This window comes from Hyperolius riggenbachi, chromosome 10, assembly GCF_040937935.1.
Source record: "Hyperolius riggenbachi isolate aHypRig1 chromosome 10, aHypRig1.pri, whole genome shotgun sequence".
Lineage (NCBI taxonomy): Eukaryota > Metazoa > Chordata > Amphibia > Anura > Hyperoliidae > Hyperolius > Hyperolius riggenbachi.
Window position 1 is genome coordinate 17,580,889 of NC_090655.1, and position 25,018 is coordinate 17,605,906.

Sequence of the window (25,018 nt, forward strand, 5' to 3'; positions counted from 1 at the left end):
TGCAGACCTCCTACACAATCAACCCAGATTCTATCGATCTGAAGCGCAATCGATGCAGGGAATCGAGTGCGATCGCTTTTTCTTCACGGGCGGTTACAGGACGCGCCTGCGGCCCCGCAACCGTCCGTGACAGTACTTTTTTCTCCTACTTTTTGATACTTTTTTAATTGCAAAGTACTTAAAAGTTATTTGAAAGAGAAAATAAAAGATTTTCTCCAAGGAGATAGCTTAAGAGAAAAAGTGAATAGCACATGGCCTATTTCATTCACTTTTCGTCTAAGTTTTCTCCTGGTGATATTGTGACATCTTATCAATAAACTGGCTTTTAAGGCTGCTTTCACAGTGGGACGTTACAGGCGCACGTTAGAGCAGCCTGTAGCGCACCCCACCGCACAGCAATGAAAAATCAATGAGCTGTTCACAGTGCCCACGTTGCGTTACATAGTAACGCTGCGCCACCAGACAACGTACTGCAGTACTTTCTAAGCGGCAGAGCCGCGTTAGACTGCTTGCACATGCTCAGTACGGGTGGGTTTTTTTATTTTGGGGGCGGAGAGGAGGCGGTGAGAGGCCGCTACGTAGCCAGGCACATGGCTACTTAATATTCACTGCACTTGCAGGGTTTTCTTCTTGGAGCGGCAGCTGATTGGCTGGCGGGACCACGTGATGCGGAGAGCTCCGCTCACGTGGTCTCCGCAGCGCCTCCGACAGAGCAGGCGCACCAAGAGCTGCTTGTAACGTGGCTCTTTGTAGCGTCCTGCTCCAACACCACCAGGCGTTGCGTTAGGGGCACGTTATGCGACCTTAACGTCTCCTCTAACGCAACGTCCTGGTGTGAAACCAGCCTTAAGCCACTAGCAAGCAAGAAAATGCTCCAAATAAATTTGAAAGTACTTTGTTTTCTATTCAAAGTACTGAATAGTTATTTTAAAGAGAAGATAAAAAATGATCTTCCAGGATAAAACTTAGGAGAAAAAGTGAATTGGCACTATGGCCCATATGCAATTAGTTTTTCTCCTGTGTTTTCTCCTAGGTGATAATATTTCATCTTTTATTTACATTAACTTTGCAATTGAAAATGTACCAAAAAAGTATTCTTTTTTGCTTGCTGGTTGTTTAAAAGGCATTTTATTGGCAAGTTTAAAAATATCACCTAGGAGAAAACTCAGGAGGAAATGGGAATTGCACTTTTCTCCAAGATGATATTTTCACAACTTGTCATAAAATGTCTTTTAAGCCTGCAGCAAGCAAGAAAATACTCAAAATAAATTAGATAGTACTTTCTCACCAACTTGTGGGTACTTTTTCAATTATAAAATGCTAAAAGTGTAGTTTAAGGAGAAGATGAAAATTATGTCCTAGGAGATAACTCAGGTGATGGCACCAGGGCCCATATACAATTCACTTTTTCACCTGAGTTTTCTCCTAGGAGAAAAATGTTCATCTTCGATTTAAAATAGCTTTTTAGCACTTTGCATTGGAAAAAAAGTATCAAAAAGTAGGTGAAAAGTACTATCAAAATTATTTTGAGTATTTTTTTACTAGCTGGTGGTTTACAATGGATTTTATTAACACATTTTAAAATATCCCCTAGAAGAAAACTTCCATATGGCCCCATGTGAGAAAACATCCATGGGGAGGGGGGGGGGGGGGGTTGAAAAATAGTGATCTTCTCCAAAATGTATATTTTTTTTATTATTCCAGTATCCTACATGGTATCTTGTTTTCAAATGTTGAATTTTTATCTGCATCTGTACACCAAGACATTTTACATGTGAATATTTGCAGGATAGAAGTGAATTAGGGCCCGGGGCCCAGATGCAATTAACTTTTTCTCCTGAGTTGTCGCCTAGGTGATATTTTCACACCATCTCATAAAATGCATTTTAAACCCCCAAAAAGCAATAAAATACTCAAAATAATTTTGATAGTACTTTTTCACTAACTTGTAGGTACTTTTTCAATTGTAAAATGTTCGAAAGTTAGTTTAAAGAGAATATGAAAATTATCTCCTAGGAGATAACTCAGTAGAAAAAGTGAATTGCATATGGACCCTGATGTCTTATAACCTACCCATCAGCAGATGCCACACTTAAAGAGAACCTGAACTGAAAATAAAAAGTCAAAATAACCATACACAGGTCATACTTACCTCCCGTGTAATCTACTCCTCAATCTCTTTCTCCTCTCCTGCTTCTCATTTGTCCACTGTGATCAATGGAATTCTCTGTGCTCCATTCAAAAAATGGCTATTACCGCATAACAGGTTCCTGGTCAGCACACTGTTAAATTGTAAGGTCACCCACTTAAGCCGTAGGGAAACATGGACATTACCTTCCACATTCAGTTGTAACTGACAGCTGTTGATCTATAACTGAAAGAAACTGGTACATTTCAGTTCTGACAAAATCTTGTCAGAACTGAAAGAAATCATTGTTAAAAGAAAATGGTGAGCTTCTGAGAGGAACTTATGGTGAGGTTAGTATGTAATATTCATTAGCAGCTACGTCGTGTGTTTATTTTCAATAATTTAGACTCACTTCAGCTTCCCTTTAAGGTCACAGCCCCTTTATGAAATAAATTAACTTTAAGTGGAGAGAAGAGAATTTTTGAAAACGTTGCCTTCTAGCACAGATGCCATTTCTTACAATCTACAGAAGTATATATACTTCCATCCATAATGGGGCATTTTTTCAGGGTGCGTTCTTCCTCTATGTAATCTACAAGCAGATACAGCAGTGACGGGAAAATGACTTGCCAAAAATACACTCACACTACTAAAATCCAAATCCCCATTAATGCTGAACTGTCAGTGCCCAGAGGGGAAAAAAAGACCGAAGCAAATCTCTTGTCAGTCAGTGACATTCAAAAAAAAAGAAGAAGCAGCACAAAAGGTGTTAAAGGAAAGTGAGCGGGTCATTTAGCAAATATTTATATTTTATTTTGTAGGTGCCGCTGGCTTCCCTTCAGGACAAGGGATCCCTCAGGATGGGTCATCATGTACGAACAGTTAAAACATGCAACAGGAAGAAAGAGTCCATTTATGAGAGCTCAACTCTGTCTCTGTCCTTGAGGAAGAAGTCTTCAAACAAAAGCAAAGGTGCAAAAGCAGGGACAAAAGACAAGCTCAGAGAAGCCACCTCATTAAAATCAACAGAAGACTTGCATCATGTTCGCTTACCTACTCTTTAAATTTTTTGTCTTCTAACCGGGAGCCTCAGAAACACATAAATAACGAACGAACACTGCTGAAATAAAATGGCACCAAATGAAAACTTGAAAATCTGGGCACCAGACCACTTTGAAACACATAAATCACATCTTAAAATCTCTCTTTGTCTCAACAAGACAGACATGCCTTACAGTACTGCAGATGGCCATTTCGCGGGTCACCCCTGCTTTGTTAGTGGACGCAACTTTATTTGTACCATGTTTCCCTGAAAATAAGACATGAACTTATACTAATTTTTGCTCCAAAATATGTGCTAGGGCATATTTTCAGAGGCTGTCTTATTTTTGGGGGAAACACTGGTAGATTTCCTATACAAAATGTATATAATGCCTGCCATGCTGAAACACAAGCAGCATACACAGAGAGCCTGTGGTTTGCAGATATTGGCTCTCACTTACAATAAATTGATTCTGCTGATCATGTGGATAAGAGTCTATTTCTTGCAGACAGAGAACTCTGTCAGGTTCCCCAGAGCTATGATAGGATAAGCTGTGTGTCCTGGGAAGAGGTGAAGTGCTGCTGATGCTTATCACGACAGATCAGGAGGGCTGGCTCCAACAAAAACACAAATTGCCTGACAAACATACACAGGACTGTAGAACTCACATTATACTGCTGCTCTCCTGTATCAAGGCTTTGTATTGATCGTGACTTGCTGGTGTCACGTGGGCTGCTGCCTAGCTAGGGCTTACATTCGGGGGATGTCTTATATTTCAAGCACGCTAGGAGTTCCTGCTAGGGCTTATTCTCAGGGGATATCTTACTTTAGGGAAAACACGGTAGCTTCTGACAAAGCAGGAGTGACATGCACAACAGCCGTCAGGCCATCTGCACTGTACCATACGTCTGTCTTGCTGAGGATGTATTAAAAAAAGGGGATTTCTGCATTTTAAAGTGGTCAAGATCTTTTAGAGTCTCATTTGGTTGCATCGGTTGACAGGGAAACACAGTCACACACATTGTTCCCTCAGCCAATACTCATCCAGTGCCGACCATTCTGCTTTCCTTCCTTACCTTACTTTGAATTAAAATGGTGAATGTCACATCGCATAGCAGTTATCTAAAAGATAAAAAAAAAATACATGTTCATGTCTTGAGTCCATCAAGTTCAACTTATTGAACCTCATTGTACCTCAGACCAAGAGAAAGATGCCATGAGGAAGGCAGAAACAATCTCCTGACTGCATCATCATTTATCACCTGCCCACACCTGACAATCAGTGATGCTCAGATACCCCCCAATCACGAATTCGACTATTCGGCCGTGATTGAAAAAAAAATCCGAAATTACGTGATTAATTTCCGGATTTGAAACGGACTCACAAATTCAACCCAGATTTTTTCCGTGAATGAGGCGACCACGGAAATCTGGACAGATTTCTGTGAACCTGCTATAAACAAAGTAAATCTTAGAAACTTGTCTTTGAGTCACCTTAACATATGAACAGAAAGAGGTACCGGTATGTGTCAAAGCCTTTTATGAAGAGGAAAAACAAAAAATGTCACCTATGGAGAGGGAAGGCTCTGTATCTCATATAGGGCCCTTCCTAGTCATCTTTTGTTCCAGCGCTGCCACTCCCCCTGCATGTAGCCAAACCGAGGATATTGGTGGTGGAGGTTAGAAAGCAGCGCATTAAATTATGCTATCAGGTAGCTGAACTCTGGAATCCAGCAAACCAAGATGGACTTTCGAGTAGTAAAATCCTTGAATTGGAAATTCAAATTAAGTCTAATGACTTCACATGTGACCGCTTGGGCCGCCTGCGTTCCATAACGTGCCATAGGCGGAATGAAAGCTGTGTTGCATTACATACTACCGTGCTTCCTCTTTCAAGGCAGAAGGAGGAACCGCGGAAGTGAGTGACCCAACACGGATTTCATTACACCTATCACGCCTATTGGAACGCAGATGGCCCGAAGACTTCTGGGTAAGTTAACTCCCCCATCCTGCGGTCACATGTGAAGTCATTAGACTTCATTTGAATTTCGAATTTGAGTAGTTTACTACTCGAAAGCCCATCCCTGCCAGCAGAGTCAGCAGCGGCGGTCTTCAGGCACCCAGGGTTCAATCAGGCACCCAGGGTTTGGCTAATATGTAGCAAAACTCCACATTGGCTGTGGTAGGAATGGCACTAGCTATGGTTAGTGTTAGAAGTTAGTGGGGGGTTGTTCTAGGTGTAGGTGGGGGGGTTGTGAGGCATAGGTTATGAAAGCCGATACTAGAATATTGACAACAGCTGGTTCACACGGGTGTCCTCAAGTGTCTCAGTCAAATGCCCTTGTTCAAGCATGCAGAAAAGCATTTGACAGCTTTCGGCAGCAATCAAAGCTTTTCACCCCTGCAAGGGTACACAAAGGAGTGGCAGTAAATGAAACTGGAAGCAACCTGTTCCTTCCAGGGGCACCTCAAACAGCAGGAAAAATAGGGATTGCAGCATTTGCTCAAACAAAAGTATCTGTGCTGCCCATTCATTTCAATAGGAACACTTAAAACCCCCTCGTTTAGCACAAAATGGCCATCGTTTAGCACCAGGCAAGCTTCCATGTTAGCCGACTCTAACATTTCCGAAGTTCTAACGATTGTCTTGATCCAGCGCCTTTTAAATGTACGGCTGATTCTACCATTGTGCATTTAAAAGGAACCCAAGGTGTGAGACTGATGGAAGCTGCCATGTTTATTTCTTTTTAAACAATACCAGTTGCCTGCCAGTCATGCTGTTCTTTCTGGTCAGTAGGGTCTAAATCACACACTTGAAACAAGCATGCGGTTAATTTTTTTCAGATTTGTCATGGACATCTGATCTGTATGTTTGATCAGGGTCTATGGCCTAAAGTACTAGAGGAAGAGGATCAGCAGGACAGCCTGGCAATTTGCATTATCTAAAAGGAAATAAATATGTCAGCCTCCATATCACTCTCATCTCGGGTTCCTTTTCAAGAAGAACTCCAGTGAAAATAATGTAATAAAACAAGTGCTTCATTTTTACAATAATTATGTATACATGAGTTAGTCAGTGTTTGCTCATTGTAAAAGCTTTCCTATCCCTGATTTACATTCTGACATTTATCACATGGTGACATTTTTACTACTACACACAATCAAACAAAAGTCAAGACAACCTCCCCTCAACTTGTAATAAAGAGGATAAAACTTGACGCTGAATAAACTTGTAACAAAATTCTTTATTGACCACCAACCATTTAGCTAAAAACAATTAAAACAACAATAAAGCGTGGCCTCCCAGGCTTCAATGATCCCAAAATGATGTTACATTCAGGGCTCCTCAAATCCGGATCAGGGAGACATCCGGAGAGTTCTATCCGGATATCTCCCAGTTACCTGTGCGGGGTCGGCGGGGGTCAATCTTACCTGTCTGACGTCTTCTTCGGTCTGTCCCTTGGCCCCTCCCCCGATGCGGTCCAAGCGGCGGTCACGTGATTACAAACACTTCCTCCTTCCGGGCATCGCGGGAGGCGCCGCAGGACGGACGAAGAAGACGTCAGACAGGTAAGATTGAACCCCCCGCCCAGGTTTACTGGGAGATATCCGGATAGCAACTATCCGGGTATCTCCCGGATCCGGATTTGAGCAGCCCTAGTTACATTACTGGTAAGTACTGTATGTATAGACTATATCTCCTATTGGACCAATTAAAACATGGTGTCACCCCATACTTTTGTAGGCATGTATATCAATATGCATACGAACTGGCTTATAAGCTATTGGTCTGACACTGGTCCAACAGTGGAGATACAATACATGCATAACACATGTGAATTCACCTAATCGACCTGATTCCAAGCTTATTGGTGCCAATTGACTCAAATTGGTCTAACACTGTGCCACAAATATCACAGACACGCACATTCATATGCATGTACGCTACACAGAAAAATGGCACAGTGTTTATTCAAGAGGACCAAATTCACTTGTAAATAGCCTGTAATTGGTTCTTATAATGTCTAGTGGTACACTCCAGTCCAGCAGACATGCTTATGCATGTGTGCATATAGTTTTGTTTAGTGTAGTACAGAATCAATCAGGCACTGCCATATATGTGACTAAATATGCAAATAAATTACATTCACAGTTATAACCAGTCGATTAAAGTGCATAATATTGTGCTTAAAGTGACAAGGCAGGGACAATTAATAAACATATGTCTTAGTGCATATACCATCAATACTGTATACATACAAAGATAAGTGCAAATAAGAGGAGTGTCCCCTATATGAAGAGAGAAAATGTTTGTAGAGTGATTCAGAGTGTATACCGAATAAACTCGCATATAAGCCGACCCCAAACAAAATGACTGACCCCCATATAAGCCGGGGGTAGGAAATTCTGGATTGGTGCAGGCGCGTGATCCCCCCAGTGTGTCCCAGTATAGCCAGTATAGTGCCCAGTATAGCTAGTAAAGTGCCCAGTATAGCCAGTATAGTGCCCAGTAGAGTGCCCAGTATAGCCAGTATAGTGCCCAGTATAGCTAGTAAAGTGCCCAGTATAGTGCCCAGTATAGTGCCCCCCTCCTCCTCCTCCCCCCGCGGCCCCGCTGCTATTACCAGCTTTAGGCAGCGGCCACTTCCTAATCCGGGTTCCCCTCTTCATCATGCGTATACCGTAAGTGTATCACAGCAGCGCGCCCGCCGCTGCTGCTGTGACGATGCAGGGGGCAGGAAAGAGCGCGGCTTCCTGTAACGGCGATGTGTATGGCCGTTACCAGGGGAACCGCTGTTTACTGCCCCCTGCATCGTCACAGCAGCAGCGCCGGGCGCACTGCTGTGATACACTTACGGTATACGCATGATGAAGAGGGGAACCCGGATTAGGAAGCGGCTGCTGCCTAAAGCAGGTAATAGCAGCGGCGGCCGCGGAGGGAGCGGGTGGGCGCGGACCACCACCCACAACTCGCATACAAGCCGACCCCCCAACTTTTGGCCCCCTTTTTGGGGGTCAAAAATTCGGCTTGTATGCGAGTATATATGGTAGGTGAAGTAGGAAAGTAGCAGAGAGCCAAGTGCAGAAGTTAGATCAGATAGATAGATCTGTGAGGCAAGAGTAAGAAATAATCATATCAAAGGTTGGAACAGGCCGGAAAAGGCAGAGCTTACCAGGGAGGTAAAGTGTAATGGAGCCCAGGAGGACAGGACCACGCCGATCCTACTAGTTGCGCCGAAGCTACATCAGGGCCATTTTTACTACTGGCAGGTGATGTCACTGGAAGTAGCTGCTGCTTGCTTTTTGTTGGCAGTTGGATACAGCTGTAAACAGCTATTTCCCACAATGCAATGAGGTTCACACACAGGAAACTGCCAGGACCATGGTCCTCACTGTTTCCTGTAGGAGGGGTTTCACCACAATATTAGCCATACAGAGCCCCCTGATGATCTGTTTGTGGAAAGGAATAGATTTCTCATGGGAAAGGGGGTATCAGCTACTGATTGGGATAAAGTTCAATTCATGGTCACAGTTTCTCTTTAACTCCCTAGACACCTACACTTCTTATCATTTTGCCAAACATTTATTGAGGCATAGGAGCTACAGAAGACCCAGTTTTGCAAGGCAATCATCACGTCTCATTTTAAGCAGTTAAGTAAAAATGACACTTTAAGATCACTGTTATGGCATAACCTCATAAACAGAAAATCTGAATCTACAGAAACACTTTAAATTCTGCCACATCCAGTTTCTAAGAATCAGGACAGCATTAAAAGCGGTTTCCCATAACTCTGTTCATTTAACTTATTTTTCAACTTTACGGAGTTATAAAGCTTCCTTCTGGTCTCGTTCTAATGGAAGACAGGAAGGGTATCCTTAATAAATCCCCTTATGTCATGCCATATATTTCGGATGTAAATACAGACAGCGGAGCAGAAAATGCGCACAAAAGGTAGGAAAAGAAACATTCAGCACATGTAGAATTATGTATGAATTACATCCAAAGGGATTTTCTTTAGATTGGTCAAACATGACATACAGTACGGAGAATTCCCACTCTAACAAAATCAAATGATACCTTACTCAGCACCTACCATAAATCATGTTTATGTATGTCATTTTTTTTTTGTAAGGAAATAAGATTCACACAAAGGCAGAGTAACGTAAGGGAAGGTTATTCCACAACTCCTGGGCAAGTATATCATTGTGTACCTGCGTTATGCCGTATATTACGCTCCAAAGCAATTTGTGCAGAGAGACAATGGTGGAAAACAAAGACAAAGCAGCAAGCAAGAACAAGGCTGTTTCAATCCTGCTTGCCGGAGAGTGCCAAATTTAATAATATCGCGGGTAAACCTGGTTTTAGGCAAAACAGTATGACTCGTTGTCATAATTTCAGTTAAAGGGGCACCTGTCTCGAAGCAGATCAATTGGGTGCAAGGCGTGCCCGGGGATTTTGGGTGCTATCTGTGGCTATGGCGGTAGAGTGTGTAATTTATGTGCCGAAGGTATCGGAGTTTGACAGTCGTATTGCCAAACTTCACCTAGCGGTGGTGGCAGTGGCAGTGAGTAGAGATGAGCGTAATGACCCAATTACGATTTTGCGAAATTTCGCGTAATTAGTGTAATTACGATTATGGCCGTAAGTACATAATCGTAATGAAGAAGGATTTCGCGAAATTTCGCGTAAGCGTAATTTTCGTGTAATTTTCGCATTACAGTCGTATCATGCCGTAATTTCGCATTAAACGCTACCGTAATTTCGCGTTAAACCGTAACGCTCCGTATAATATAAAAAAGCCGCCGACTTTAAGGGTTAATAGCAAAGCCCCCTTAAATGCTAAGAGCCTCAAATTTGGAGAATATATTAAGGAGATCAGGAGGAATAAGAGGAAATTTTTTTTTCAAAAAGACCTTATAGTTTTTGAGAAAATCGATGTTAAAGTTTCAAAGGAAAAATGTAAACATTTAAAAACCCGCCGACTTTAACGGTTAATAGCAAAGCCTGCTTAAAGTTTAGGAACACCAAATTCCCAGGGTATATTAAGGGGATCAGTGGGAATAAGAGAAAAATTTTTTTTTCAAAAAGACCTTATAGTTTTTGAGAAAATCGATTTTTAAGTTTCAAGGGCGAAAATGTCTTTTAAATGCGGAAAATGTCAGTTTTTTTTGCACAGGTAACAATAGTGTATTATTTTCATAGATTCCCCCAAGTGGGAAGAGTTTTACTTACTTCGTTCTGAGTGTGGGAAATATAAAAAAAAAAACGACGTGGGGTCCCCCCTCCCAGACCTCTTTAACCCCTTGTCCCCCATGCAGGCTGGGATAGCCAGAATGCGGAGCACCGGCCGCGTGGAGCTCCGCACCCTGACTATACCAGCCCGCATGGTCCATGGATTGGGGGGTCTCGGAAGGGGAGGGGCAGCCAAGCTTTCCCCTCCCCCTCCGAGCCCTTGTCCAATCCAAGGACAAGGGGCTCTTCTCCACCTCCGATGGGCGGTGGAGGTGGAGGCCGCGATTTCCTGGGGGGGAGGTTCATGGTGGAATCTGGGAGTCCCCTTTAAAAAGGGGTCCCCCAGATGCCCACCCCCCCTCCCAGGAGAAATGAGTATAGAGGTACTTGTACCCCATACCCATTTCCTTTAAGAGTTAAAGTAAATAAACACACAGACACTTAGAAAAAGTATTTTAATTGAACAAAAAACATAACCACGAAAAAAGTCCTTTAATATTCTTATTTAACCATTAATACTTACCTGTCCCTTTAAATAAATGATCCCTCGCAATATCCTCGGAAATGTTCTATCAGTTACAATGTAACAAAGTTATTACAATGTAACAACTTTGTTACATTGTAACTACGCCGCACCCGACGCCACTCGCTGCTCAGCCGCCGCATACGCGTCCGTGCAGGACGCTAAGTCCCCGCAGCTCCCGCTGTCCACCCCGCCCACATCTGTCACCCACATGTCACCCACATGTGGGTGACATGTGGGTGACATGTGGGAGAGGCGGGGAGGGCAGCGGAGCCGGTGGGGACTTGGCGTCCTGCACGGACCCGACAGAGCTCTGAGCTATATAGCTCAGAGCTCTGAGAAGCATCTTTGTATTTGGGCTCCAAGGAGCCCCATTGGTCCTTAGCAGACCAATGGGGTTCCTTCAAATCAGAAGGAACCCCATTGGTCTGCTAAGGACCAATGGGGCTCCTTGGAGCCCAAATACAAAGATGCTTTCGAGAGCTCTGAGCTATAGCTCAGAGCTCTGTCGGGTCCTGCAGCGCAGACGCGGCGGCGGCGGTGAGTGACGTCGGGTGCGGCGTAGTTACAATGTAACAAAGTTGTTACATTGTAATAACTTTGTTACATTGTAACTGATAGAACATTTCCAAGGATATTGCGTGGGATCATTTATTTAAAGGGACAGGTAAGTATTAATGGTTAATTAAGAATATTAAAGGACTTTTTTCGTGGTTATGTTTTTTGTTCAATTAAAATACTTTTTCTATGTGTTTGTGTGTTTATTTACTTTTAACTCTTAAAGGAAATGGGTAAGGGGTACAAGTACCTCTATACTCATTTCTCCTGGGAGGGGGGGTGGGCATCTGGGGGACCCCTTTTTAAAGATTCCACCATGAACCCCCCACCCAGGAAATCGCGGCCTCCACCTCCACCGCCCATCGGAGGTGGAGAAGAGCCCCTTGTCCTTGGATTGGACAAGGGCTCGGAGGGGGAGGGGAAAGCTTGGCTGCCCCTCCCCTTCCGAGACCCCCCAATCCATGGACCATGCGGGCTGGTATAGTCAGGGTGCGGAGCCCCACGCGGCCGGTGCTCCGCATTCTGGCTATCCCAGCCTGCATGGGGGACAAGGGGTTAAAGAGGTCTGGGAGGGGGGACCCCACGTTGTTTTTTTTTTATATTTCCCACACTCAGAACGAAGTAAGTAAAACTCTTCCCACTTGGGGGAATCTATGAAAATAATACACTATTGTTACCTGTGCAAAAAAAACTGACATTTTCCGCATTTAAAAGACATTTTTGCCCTTGAAACTTAAAAATCGATTTTCTCAAAAACTATAAGGTCTTTTTGAAAAAAATTGTTTTCCTCTTATTCCCACTGATCCCCTTAATATACCCTAGGAATTTGGTGTTCCTAAACTTTAAGCAGGCTTTGCTATTAACCGTTAAAGTCGGCGGGTTTTTAAATGTATACATTTTTACTTTGAAACTTTAACATCGATTTTCTCAAAAACTATAAGGTCTTTTTGAAAAAAAAATTTTTCCTCTTATTCCTCCTGATCTCCTTAATATATTCTCCAAATTTGAGGCTCTTAGCATTTAAGGGGGCTTTGCTATTAACCCTTAAAGTCGGCGGCTTTTTTATATTATACGGAGCGTTACGGTTTAACGCGAAATTACGGTAGCGTTTAATGCGAAATTACGGCATGAACGAAACGCGAAATTTCGCGTTGAAAATTACGCTTACGGTATTTTCAATTACGATTTTAATGGCAATTTCGCTACGCTAATTTCGCATCGTAATCGCAAATTTCGCATGCGTAATTATAGTAATGCGAAATTACGAAAATTTCAGCTCAACTCTAGCAGTGAGTCTAACCAGAGTACATCTATTGTACAGTTGAACTCAGGGTAGACTGTAGCGGCAATGTTTTGGTAATACGTGCTTGGCTATAGTATAGCCGAGGCCTGTTCAGCTCTGGTGGTTTGGCTGCGGGCGCCGACGGTTTGTTATTGACAATGGGCACTGGGCTATAGTATATACAGTTCTGCTCATGAGTTTACATATCCTGGCAGAATTGTATGATTTCTTAAATATTGTTCAAAGAATATGGATAACACAAAAATGTTTTTTTTTGTCTTACTTGTTTTTATTAATTTCAAGATTTCTCAAATTGTACAAGAAAAAAACAGAAAGAATTTGCGATAATTCAGGTTGGAGTGAGCTTGAGATGTCTCCCAGTGCATCACTGCTGAATATATGCAAATTAACCATTGTTGCCCTTAGAAGCTAAACACACCTCCAGAACCACTGGAATGCAATGATGTGTCAGCTTGTTAATTTGTACAGAGCCATAATAATCCAACATGCATACAGACTGTTTCGGATTGGTTGATCCTCATAAGTACATGGCATGGATTAATTTGGCTCTATGGAGTAGGGCTCAAATCGTACAACATGTGTATGAAACGTTCATCAGAACAGTAAAGCAACAGTTCAAAAATTTCAAATGAACATAACAGTAAACCTTAACAGCGGATTATAGCAAGATGAGTAGATATGTAGATATATCATAAGAGGAAGAAAAAGAAAAGAAATAGTGGTAGAGTGTTGTTAGGAATCAGTAAATCACACCGAGGTTCAACCAGCGCTGGAATGAAACGGGTAAAATAGAAAGAGAGAGGTTAATTTAAGGCCTGGTAAGATGCAGTGGGGGGAGAGGATGTCAACCTATTCGAAGGTACCAGCTATATAGAGCGACTGCATAGATATTCACATTGCTAAGTTAGGGTGGCTGGTAGATGAGTGATGAAAAGGGCCAGGAGAAACATTTTTCTTTTACTCATGGTTAGTGGTTAGCAGAAGCCATTTATTGCCAAACAGCTGTGTTTACTCTATTTATATCAGAATAGCTACTCAAACTACCCAAATGACCCTGTTCCCCAGTTTTTGATATCGTGTATTGCTCCCTTTAACATCAATGGCAGCTTAAAGTTTTGTTGTGGTAGTTGTGGTAGACATTATCTTCTTAGATGGTAAAGCTACCCATTCTTCCTGGCAAAAAAGCCTCCAGTTCCCATAAATTCTTGGACTGTCTTGCATGAACTGCAAGACAGTCATGACTGTGATGGCCACTTTATGTTGCTGTAGCCAGTGACAGGTCCACTTGGCCTGGTGTTTGGGATCATTTTACTATTGGAATATCCAAGTACATCCTATTCCCAGCTTTCTGGCTGAGGAGTGCAAATTTTCCTTGAGTATTTTTTTGATAACCCACTGCATTCATATTGTGCTATCAATTTCCTACATCCTTTGCAGCTCACACATCCCCAAAACATAAGCGATCTACCCCTAGGTTTCTCCATGGTGTACCTTTCATCATAGGCTTCTCCAAATGTAGAATTTATGGTTGTGGCCGTGAACTTCAATGTCATCTCATCACTCCAAATTACTTTGGGTCAGAAGGTTTGAGGCCTGTCTCTGTGCTGTTTGGCATATTGTAAGAGGGAGGCTTTGTGGCATTTGCATAGAAATGGCTTCTCAACCGTTTCTTCAAGTACCTTATTATGGATTGTAATTCTGCCACACCATTTCTTTTTTTGGGAGAGTCGAGTATTGTACCTGAAGTTATCTCAAAAATGTTTTCTGGCAGTTGTGGCTGTAATTTTAGATGGTCTACCTGACCATGGTAGGCTTTAAAAGAACTCTTCATTTTCCACTTCTTAGTTACAGTTTGAACACTGCTGCTTGGCATTTTAAATGCCTTGGATATTTTCTTATATCCCTTTTCTGTTTTATAGAGTTAAACCTTTTTTTCCTGCAGATCCTTTGACATTTCTTTTGCTTTTCCCATGACTTAGAATCCAAAAAACATCAGTGCCGCACTGGATGAAAGATGGAAGGGTTTGTCACCTTTTAAAGTATACCCAAAGTGACATGTGACATGATGAGATAGACATGAGTATGTACAGTGCCTAGCACAAGTAACTATGCTGTGTTCCTTTTTTTCTTTCTCTGCCTGAAAGAGTTAAATGTCAGGTATGTAAGTGGCTGACTCAGTCCTGACTCAGACAGGACGTGACTACAGTGTGACCCTCACTGATAAGAAATTCCAACTATAGAACACTTTCCTAGCAGAAAATGGCATCTGAAAGCAAGAAAGAGATAGCAAGGGGAATTTCTCATCAGTGAGGATCACACTATAGTCAATTCCTGTCTGAGTCAGGACTGAGTCAGCTACTTACATACCTGACATTTAACTCTTTCAGGCATAGAAAGAAAAAAAGGAACACAGCATAGTTACATGTGTGCTAGGCACTGTACATACACATCTATCTCATCATGTCACTTCGGGTATCCTTTAACCACTTGAGGACTGCAGGGCTAAACCCCCCTAGTGACCAGGCCATTTTTAGCAAAATTGGCCACTGCAGCTTTAAGGCCAAGCTGCAGGGCCGCACAACTCAGCACAGAAGTGATTCCCCCCCCCCCCCTTTTCTCCCCACCAACAGAGCTCTCTGTTGGTGGGGTCTGATCGCTCCCCCCATGTTTATTTTTTGTTAAATAAATATTATTGTTTTTTTTTTTCTTGAAAAACCCCTGTTTCTTTAAATTTCTTCCCTCTCTCCCTCCCTCCCTCCCCACAGCCAGCCAATTATGGTGATCGGCTGTTATAGGCTTCTGCCTATGAGAGCCGATCGCTCTCTTGTCCCCCAGGGGGACAGCCGTGTCACACAGCTGTCCCCAGTGCAGCGCTGCTGCTCATTGCAGCACCTAGTAAATAGACGGCGGGATCGCCGTCTAATAGTCTCCCGAGCAGCAATAGCCGCTCGGAGACTGAAGGCGGGGCGGAGCTCCGCCCTCCGAGCATGAGATGCGTGCGCACCATGCGCGCGATCTCATGCAAAACAGAGCCCCAGGACTTTACGCCAATTGGTGTTAGGCGGTCCTGGGGCTGCCGCCGCGGCCACGCCTACTGGCGTGCCGCGGGCGGCAGAAGGTTAAACACACCCACTAATTACAAGCAAACAGATCTCATGTGAAGACAGAGACAAAGACCACACAGATTTGTAAGGCCTAGAAGAAGCTCCAGCAGGGGCGTAACTAGTGCCCACCAGGCCCCCCTGCAGAAATCTGAGTGGAAGTTCCTCCATCTAGCCTCTGACACGACTTCCTGTATAAACAGGAAGTCACGTCAGACATTAGAGGGAGGAACGTCCACGCTGGAGTGCACGTAAGGTATGTAACTGCCGCTGCCCGCCGCCTGCATAACCAAATGCATTGATGCTGGAGGGGAGCGCAGAGGGGAGAGCCTGAGGTGAGGGAGGGGGGGGGGGCATCCCCCCTCCCCACTGAATGTGTCCATAGCTCTCCCCTCATGCTGCGACCCCTCCAGCCCCCCAAAACGGCCCCGAGCGGGCCCCAGGAGAGGCCCGGCCCCCCCACAGGGGCAGGGGCTGCAGGCCCTATTGTTACGCCAGTGAGCCCAAGGTAAGCAAAGCTCTATATGCTATTGTCACTACAGGTTTCCTTTAATACCAAAAGAAGCACAGCAACTGCAGAGAAGTAGTTTGTTTCCTCCAGCAGATCATCCACTCATTGTCAGGCCGAGTTTGTTTTCGTAAGATGTGGCAGCCACGCTGTATACAACGCTTGCACTGCCCCCCACCCCCACGTACACCCCCACCCGGTAAATGCTGCCTTTGAAGCGTTGGCCGTTTGTTAAAAGATGTATGCGGCTACGAGCCACTTATTTCTCACGCTCACCTCAGGAGCTACCTCACAGCCTCAATTAGTACTACAAGCCTTCTTCTTTTAAAATCAATTTAAAGATTAATTTGTTTAATATAAGTTTAAATTGCTTCCGAGGTAATTTATGCCCAGGATTTCATTGTACAGTGCCATGTTAATGTTGTGCTCCTCGGTCTCTGCAGTATTTAAGTAGAACGTTTAGATTGGGTTTCGCTTTTTTTTATTTGCATGAAAGGCAATAAAACTAAATTGTATTGATTTTGCTGCCTGGGTAATACTGACAAAATTCTGTCACGCTATATATTTCCTGGATAAAATACGTCCTGTGTATATAAATCGAAAAAAGGAAGCTGGGTTTGACTTGTGCCTAACGGCCCTCATGTCTTCAGCTATTTTACAGTACTAGATTATATAGCGGTTTTAGAAGCATTTACGGGTACCTGTTGCGTGTACATTGGAAAGTAAGCTCCACTTACAAGTATCCCTGACCTGGTCACCTCCTCCAATAGTTTTAATATTGTTTTATTACTCGTGCTGTGACTAGCACACAGCACCATCCTCCCCCCTCCAGCACCCCCTGTGACCCCCATTCTGCTGTCAAATATGGGCGGGGAGGAAGCGGCAGTTCTTCCTTCCCTCTGCCCGTCCATAATTCTGCGTGCTGTGTGCAGTGAATCAAATGTGAAAGTATAGCGGTGAGTGGAGGGGGGGGGGAATTATGCATGGGCAGACGGGAGAAAGAACTGCCACTTCCTCCCCGCCCATACATGGCTTTCTGCTCAGTGGAAGATTACGACTGATCAGAATGGAGGCTACATGGGGTTCTGGAGAGGCGAGGATGGTGCTGTGTGCTTCTCACAGTTTGGAACCCGTTATTCCTGCCAGGGCGTAGATTTCAATCATCCCTGTTGCATCCCTGTTGCACGCTACCGCCAATTGATATGCTCTATCACTGCTGCAACCCCCTTGCTCTACCTTCAGTATGATGGCAGACCTTCCTGAGTCAGTCAGGAGTCGATGTTATTGGCCCCACACCCCATGATCACTGTGAGCCAATCACATTGGCTCACATTGATGACAGGGTTAGGAGCCAATGAAATCAGCTCCTGACCGGCTCAGGGAGCTCTGCCATCATACGGAAGGCAGAGCAAAGGGGTTACAGCGATAGGAGAATGGTGTGAATGGCAGTAGCGGCATTGACGACAGTAAGCGTAATTTTTTTTCAAACCAGCAGTCTCTCTAAGCCTTGAGGAGCCAGAGACCGCTGGTACAGAAGGGGTTAAGGTGAATAGTGGGTAAAATCATTTTTCAAAAAGACCAAGTCGTTTTTGAGAAATTCGATTCTAACCAGTTGAGGATCATAGGCTTAGTGAACCCCTAGTGACCAGGCTATTTTTTACAATTTAGTGCTCTGCAGCATTAACTGCTCACTGCAGAGACATATAGCTAAGCACGCAAGTGAATCCCCCCCCCCCTCTCTTTTCTGCCCACCAACAGATTTCTGTTGGTGGGCTTGGATCGCTGCTGTGATTTTTAAATTTCTTTCTTTTATTTCTACATTTTTTTTATTCCCCCTCCCCCCCATCCCCCGACAGCCCATCACAGCGATCCTCTCTCATAGGCAGCCTCTGAGAGGGGATCAGGATTGGAGCCTCTCTAAGGGACAGCCGAGTGACACGGCTGTCCCCAGTGCAGCGCTGCAGTAGATCGCAGCACTGTACAATGTAAATAGATGGCGGTTTCAGCATCTAACAGTCTGCTAGCGGCGAATGCCACTGGTAGACTGATGATGGAGAAGAGCTCCATCACTCAAGCAGGGATGCGGGCACATCGGCTAATCTGTATGTATTCAGAGAATTTAGGCTGTCCAATTCCCCCTCATCTGTTTCTAATCTAAAGTTGTAATTTGATCTCCCCGTGTCATGACTGCCTATGGCAGATAAGAAGATAAGCCCATTTAAAAACACAGGCTTTAAACAATATGTCTGCTTCCATGAATCAGGAAGTAGAAACTGTGCAGATTTATTTTATGTTTTGTATGAGCTGTAACAAATACATGTTTTTTGTGTAACCCTTTCGGGACCACCCCCCCCCCTCTAAGGCCCTGGTGAATTTGCATGGGGGGAGTCAGGCAGCCGAATCCCTGGTAGGGCTAGCAGGGCATGGTGTCCCTCTTGTAGCCAGCATCCTTTACCCACCTCCCAGGCTCCAGAGATGAGCAGCTGTGGACCCCTCCGCTCTGGCTGGCATCCCTGCTCGAACTGACGCTAAGTTCCGGGACGCGGCTTGATGACGTCATGAAGCCGGACCAGACACTTACGTCAGAGCGAGCAGGGATGCTAGCCAGAGCGGAGGGGACCACAGCTGCTTATCGCTGGAGCCTGGGAACGACAGGAAGGTGAGTGTATCCTCTTCTCCCCCCACTATTACCGCTGGCGATTGTAGTGATCACGTGATCAGGAGCGAATCGCGATGGCTCCTGATCACTGAGGGGAGATGTCAGCTGTCATATGACATTTTAATCTCACCCAGGGCAGGGTCGAGGCAGAGGCGAGAGAGGCTCCATCCTCAGGGCGCAGTGTAGGAGGGGGGGTGCACAACTCACTCAGCTATCATTCCCCTATTGTATTTGAAGCAGAGAGAAATAAGAAAAGGGGATACAAGGCAGTGACTGCAAGCCAGGTAACTCGAGATTAAAGTGTTGCCGGTCTTCCACGAAACTCCAATCTCCCGCCGCCAGCTACTTTTGGTTTCGCCAGCCGGGCCACTGTGCCTGCGCGGCTCTGGCCACGCGTATCCTTTCTTCGCGATTCAGTCTGCAATAGCGCTATTGCAGCGGGGAACACAAAAGAACAGTTCCGCGTGGCAGTGATGCGCTGGCTTCAACTTACAAGTTGAGGAACAGAACGGCGGCGGGAGAATGGAGGCTCGTGGAGGACCGCCGTGGGACAGGACAGCTGCTGGGGCTTGCAGAAGCCCCAGGTAAGTGAAAAAAGTGTGTTTAAACTGTATCTACAGTTCCGCTTTAAAGAGCAACTGTTTGGCATGAAAAACAAAATCAATTCGCTATTTCTATCTGTTGATCATATAAAAAGAGTACTAAAAAGGCAATGCATAACTTTAAAATCAATCTTACTTTTTTATTGCAGAGATTAATCCTAATGTCCCCGGCCCCATAGTACGCAGCCAGTAATCAGCCTCAAAAGAGAAGTTGCAGTGCAGGCTGGGGTGGGGGGAGTTTCTGCACAGACACAGCTTGTTCAGCCTGATTGGCTGCAGCCTGTGTCACTCTCACTCATTTTCCTCTCATTGGCTGCCTCCCATGACTGTCCGCGTCTGCCCACTCACCACACTCCAGCCCGACAGGCATCTCCTCTGATTCATGTGGGCAGTGACTGCCACCACCGCATCGCATCGCATCCATGGGGACCCCCGTCCCTGCTACCATTTCCTTAGGGATTCCCTGCATTTACAATCAACACTCGCTATTGGTGTGGGGAGGAGGGGGGAGTAAGGGAGGAAATTACCTCACCATTGGCTTCAGCTGGAGGGAGTAAAGATGGCCCCTGCCAGCGAACAGAGTTCTCTCCATTTGCCTTGTTTTATTTTATAAAGTTCACTGAAATCAACACTTGGACCGTGCAATACACATGTAAGTAGAGCTAGTATTTATCTACTTATATATGTTGTTTTTTTATTTGGCATAGTATGGCTGACAGCTCCTCTTTAAGGTTACCCCTAGGCCAAATTTATAACTTAAAGGGGCACTATGGCGAAAAATTGGAAAATTTAAATTATGTGCAAACAAACAAATAAGAAGTACATTTTTTCTAGAGTAAAATGAGCCATAAATTACTTTTTTCCTATGTTGCCGTCACTTACAGTAGGTAGTAGAGATCTGACAGAAGCGACAGGTTTTGGACTAGTCCATCTCTTCGAGGAGGGATTCTCAGGGATTTATTTATTTTCTAAAGCACTTAGTGAATGGTAGTTGCTCTGTCCAACTGCCAAAAAACTGTGTAGCGAGCAGGGAAGCTGGCCATCATCATGGTTTAAATGCTTTTTAGGGAATATTATAAAAAATAAAAGCCTTGCTGAGAATCCCCAATGAAGAGATGGACTAGTCCAAAATCTGTCACTTCTGTACTACCTACTGAAAGTGAGAGCAACATAGGAGAAAAGTAATTTCAGGCTCATTTTATTCTGGAAAAACGTACTTCTTATATGTCTATGTTTGCACATATTTTAAAGTTTTCGCCATAATACCCCTTTAAGAGCCTATTAGTGCAGAAAACCTAAAGCACTGAGATTCACTGCTTAGCAGATGCCACACTATAGGTGACACCCCCTTTATGTGACAAACCCTTTTGTAGAAATATAGGAGTGCCATTCAGAAGCCCTTACATGTGTTGCCCCAAGAGCAAGTACTTTTGCACAATTTAGTGTGCTTCCTTTAACCCATTAGCTACTTCATTAGAGTTATCTCATTTGAGATAAGTGCCCTGCTTTTGACTTCAGTCTGCAGAATTTATGCTGCAAATTCTTGGAATGGTTTCATCTCTTTCTTCTTGCAGAAGATATAGAAACTGAAAGCAGAAGTCTTCTGTTATGGTCTCATGCTGCCCTTTACTGACAAGTGGCCATAAATACACATTACAGCAGTACTAATTAGTAGCAGGGAAATGTAACAAATAAAAAAATGTGCTGAAATAAATTGGCCTGGAGCACTTGCAAGCCCCTAAACAAATGGTCTACTAAAGGGCTAAGTAGGTGAGAGATAGTAGAATGGGATAGGGCTGGCCAAGTTCGACTGCCTCTTTGCCACCAGTCCCCTCTAGGCACATGCCTGCTGTGCCGATAGGTACAACCGCCTTAGGCTACCCACTTTCAAATTGGTATTGTGCACTTTCTGTGATGGCAGTAACACTTAAAGTTCGGTTCATGAGAGTCACAAGGGAATTGGTGGGTGTCCCGGTTCACGTAGCCAAATGCTTTTCTGCAACCAAACAGAAAAGCGCTTGGCATGGTTTCCCATCAACTCATTGCCGCGCTGTGTTTTGAGACCTTAGCGGGAAATGGAACTACAAACACAACTGACACTAGAACCTACACACAGCATTTTGGAAAATTTTATCAACTGGGGGGCTTGGGCAATCGCCAGCAATTTATGCTAAATGCATTGAGATAAATGCTACCATTGGGCTTGATTCACTAAGACAAATATCATGCCTTATCAAAGTTAACACGCCTTATGAAAGTTAACATGCCTTATCAGAGTAGCATTGCGAGTGCTACGAACTTATGCCTGCTAACTGGCAATGACGAGAGTTCCACTCGTCCTGCCCTGAGCCCCTGCAGGTTCTTCTGCTACTCTGATAAGGCTAGTTAACGTTGATAAAGCATGTTAACTTTGATAAAGAATGTTATTTGTCTTACTGAATCAAGCCCACAGAGGCTGGATAGTGTAAAGGTTAAGGGCTCTGCCTCTGACATAAGAGACCAGGGTTCCAATGTTGGCTCTTCCTAATTCAGTAAGACAGCATCTATTCAGTAAGGAGTTCTTGGGCAAGAGTCCCTAACACTGCTACTGCCTACTGAGTGCACTCTACTGAGTGCCTACTGAGTCCAACAGGAGAAAACCGCTATACAATTACAGTACTGAAATTATTATTATTCATCTAAGAGAGGGACAAGGTGGATTCCAGTTGTAAACAGCGTCCACAGACGCCAGCAGTCACCTGAGTGAACCGCCCCTCATGAATAAACAGATAACCAGTGTATTTTTTAACATGCTACCCCAATTTAATAGTAACAAGTCGCTGCAGTAAATTCCTGTACACAAAACAAAATAACATCCAGACTAATTTCCTTCCACCGCTTCACCATTGCCTATTTATTTACCAAATTCAAAAATCGCCATTATGGACCCCTAAAAAAAATATGAGAAGCGCGCACCATCTGTGGAAACCGCAGACCGCCGTCACTCCGGCAAAAGCGGTTTTGCTCATTCGGCAGAAATGGGAGCAGCCGCTGACTATCTGTAATAGTGAGTGTAATACATGATAGTAATATTGAGGAAATAAGGGTCGTGATACGGAAATCGGGGATTAGGACAATAAGGCCTGTCACCTGTTTTAATAAAAGCCTAATGCAAAAAAATTGCCAGAATTTTAAGAATGCTGCTTAGGCGACTTTAAAGCTTAGAATTTTATTTTTCTGCTTTATGGCATGCTTCAAAACTACTTGGACAAATACAAAACAAGAATTACAGTGCGCTATAAGTTATTTTAATATCCTGTAGTGGTGTATACTTCCAATGAAATCCCTAGGCTATTATTAAGGTTCTATGTTTGTGTGAAAATGTCAAGTTGTTTCGAGTGACTGCATACTCTAAATTATATATAACCGTTACTTTATAGCTAATAGGCGCTACAATTACTTTAAAACAGAGACATAGAAGTTGTATTTTCATCCCTTTTGACAGATAATAAAGCTTTTTTTATGGGGCCATTTGTCATCCATTAGAAGACGTGTTAAAAGTATGATGGAATTAATCGGTGTGATATTTAGACAACGGAGAGATTGAAAACTTCTGCAGGATATTGGGGGGAAGCGCGGGTTATGTGCGTGGGATTGTCGCAGCAAATTAGGCTACAGTGGCATCATCAGCAAAATGTTACGCATTTCTCGACAAAAATGGTATTTATGCTTCAAGATGAGATCGTGATGGCTTAACAAAACAGTTTCTCTTCCTAACAGCAAAAAAATAAATATATACAGTAAATAAAAAAGGTAATGGGCAGTTATAGGTTATGGCTATATTTCATTTTAATCACACTATTTTAAGTTTGCTTATTTTGGTGCTGATTAGTGATGAGCGAAAAATGCCAATATTCTTTTTGCATTAATTTTCACGGAAATAATGTTACATTTGACTTCGAGTAAAAAAGCCATCAAAATAATTTTGTAATAAGTTTGCGATTTTTAACATTTTTTCGTGAATTTTTGTGCTAAAATACTAGTTGTTTTGCGGTAAAATTGTTTGCATTTTCACAGTAAAAATAACATTTTTGCATTTTATTATTATTATTTATTGTATTTATAAAGCGCCAACATATTACGCAGCGCTGAACATTAATTTAGGTTACAGACAATATTTAGGGGTGAGATACAGCAATATGACAATACAGGAATACAAGAAAACCAGATTACACAGCACAGTATGAGTACAAGGTAATGCTTAGTCAGTCACTGGATGGAGCATGGAGATTAGGCAAGTTAGGTTCACTCAGATGCATAGCATGGGTTCACAGTAATGGAGGTGCATGATCAGGTAGGACACAAAAGGAGGAGGACCCTGCCCAAAGGCTTACAATCTAGAGGGAGAGGTAAGGACACGGAAGGTAGGGGACCAGAGTTCAGCTGTGTGTTTAGAGCAATTGTGAGGGGTAGTAGGCCAGAGTGAAACGGTGAGTTTTGAGGGCTTTCTTGAAGATGTTGAAGGAGGGGGCTGCCCTAATCGGTGGAGGTAGGGAGTTCCATAGTGTTGGAGCAGCTCTTGAGAAGTCCTGGAGGCGTGCATGGGACTGGGTAATGCCGGGGGCGGTCAGGCGAAGTTCATTGGAAGAGCGGAGTGAGCGGCTAGGTGTGTACCTCTGAGTAAGATCGGAAATGTAGGTTGGGCAGGTTTTGTGGACGGATTTGTAGGTCAGACACAGTATCTTGAATCTGATTCTGGACTGGATAGGAAGCCATATTTCAAAAATACAAGGTATTTTTGCAAGCATCTTCTCGAAATGCAGTTTTCAATGCGAAAAATGACATTGGTGAGAAGTTGCAAGCAGCACTGGTGCTGATATTGCCCAGTAAAGGAGGATTCAGGGGGGATAACTCAATCTGGGTTATGAATGAGTTCATATTCTTCCTTTCTATGGAAGGGAAGTACAGATCATATACACTATTTTGAAAACTTTTGAAATAAAGGCGTAACATTTTGCACCAGCTATAACAGAGTGATGCGCAAGGGAGTGGCTTAGCGTGGGACTCCTTTAATAAAAATGCATGGGAGCTCCAGTATATTTTGGCTGCCCATTAGATAGCTACCATAAGAATGTATTAGCAAACATCTCAAAATCAGCTTCAGAGCAAAAACTACATTTTGGTTACGAAGGAAACGTCTCAAATTGCTGTCATTTTGTCATGTGGTACGCTTACACAAAATAACATTTGTGTGAAAAGAAAATAATTTCTTGACATTAAGGGCCCTTTTTGCACTGAGGCAGAGGCAGTGCGGTACTTTACCGCATCCCACCTCAGAGCAATGAAAGTCTATGGGGACTTGCATACCGACACAGTATGGA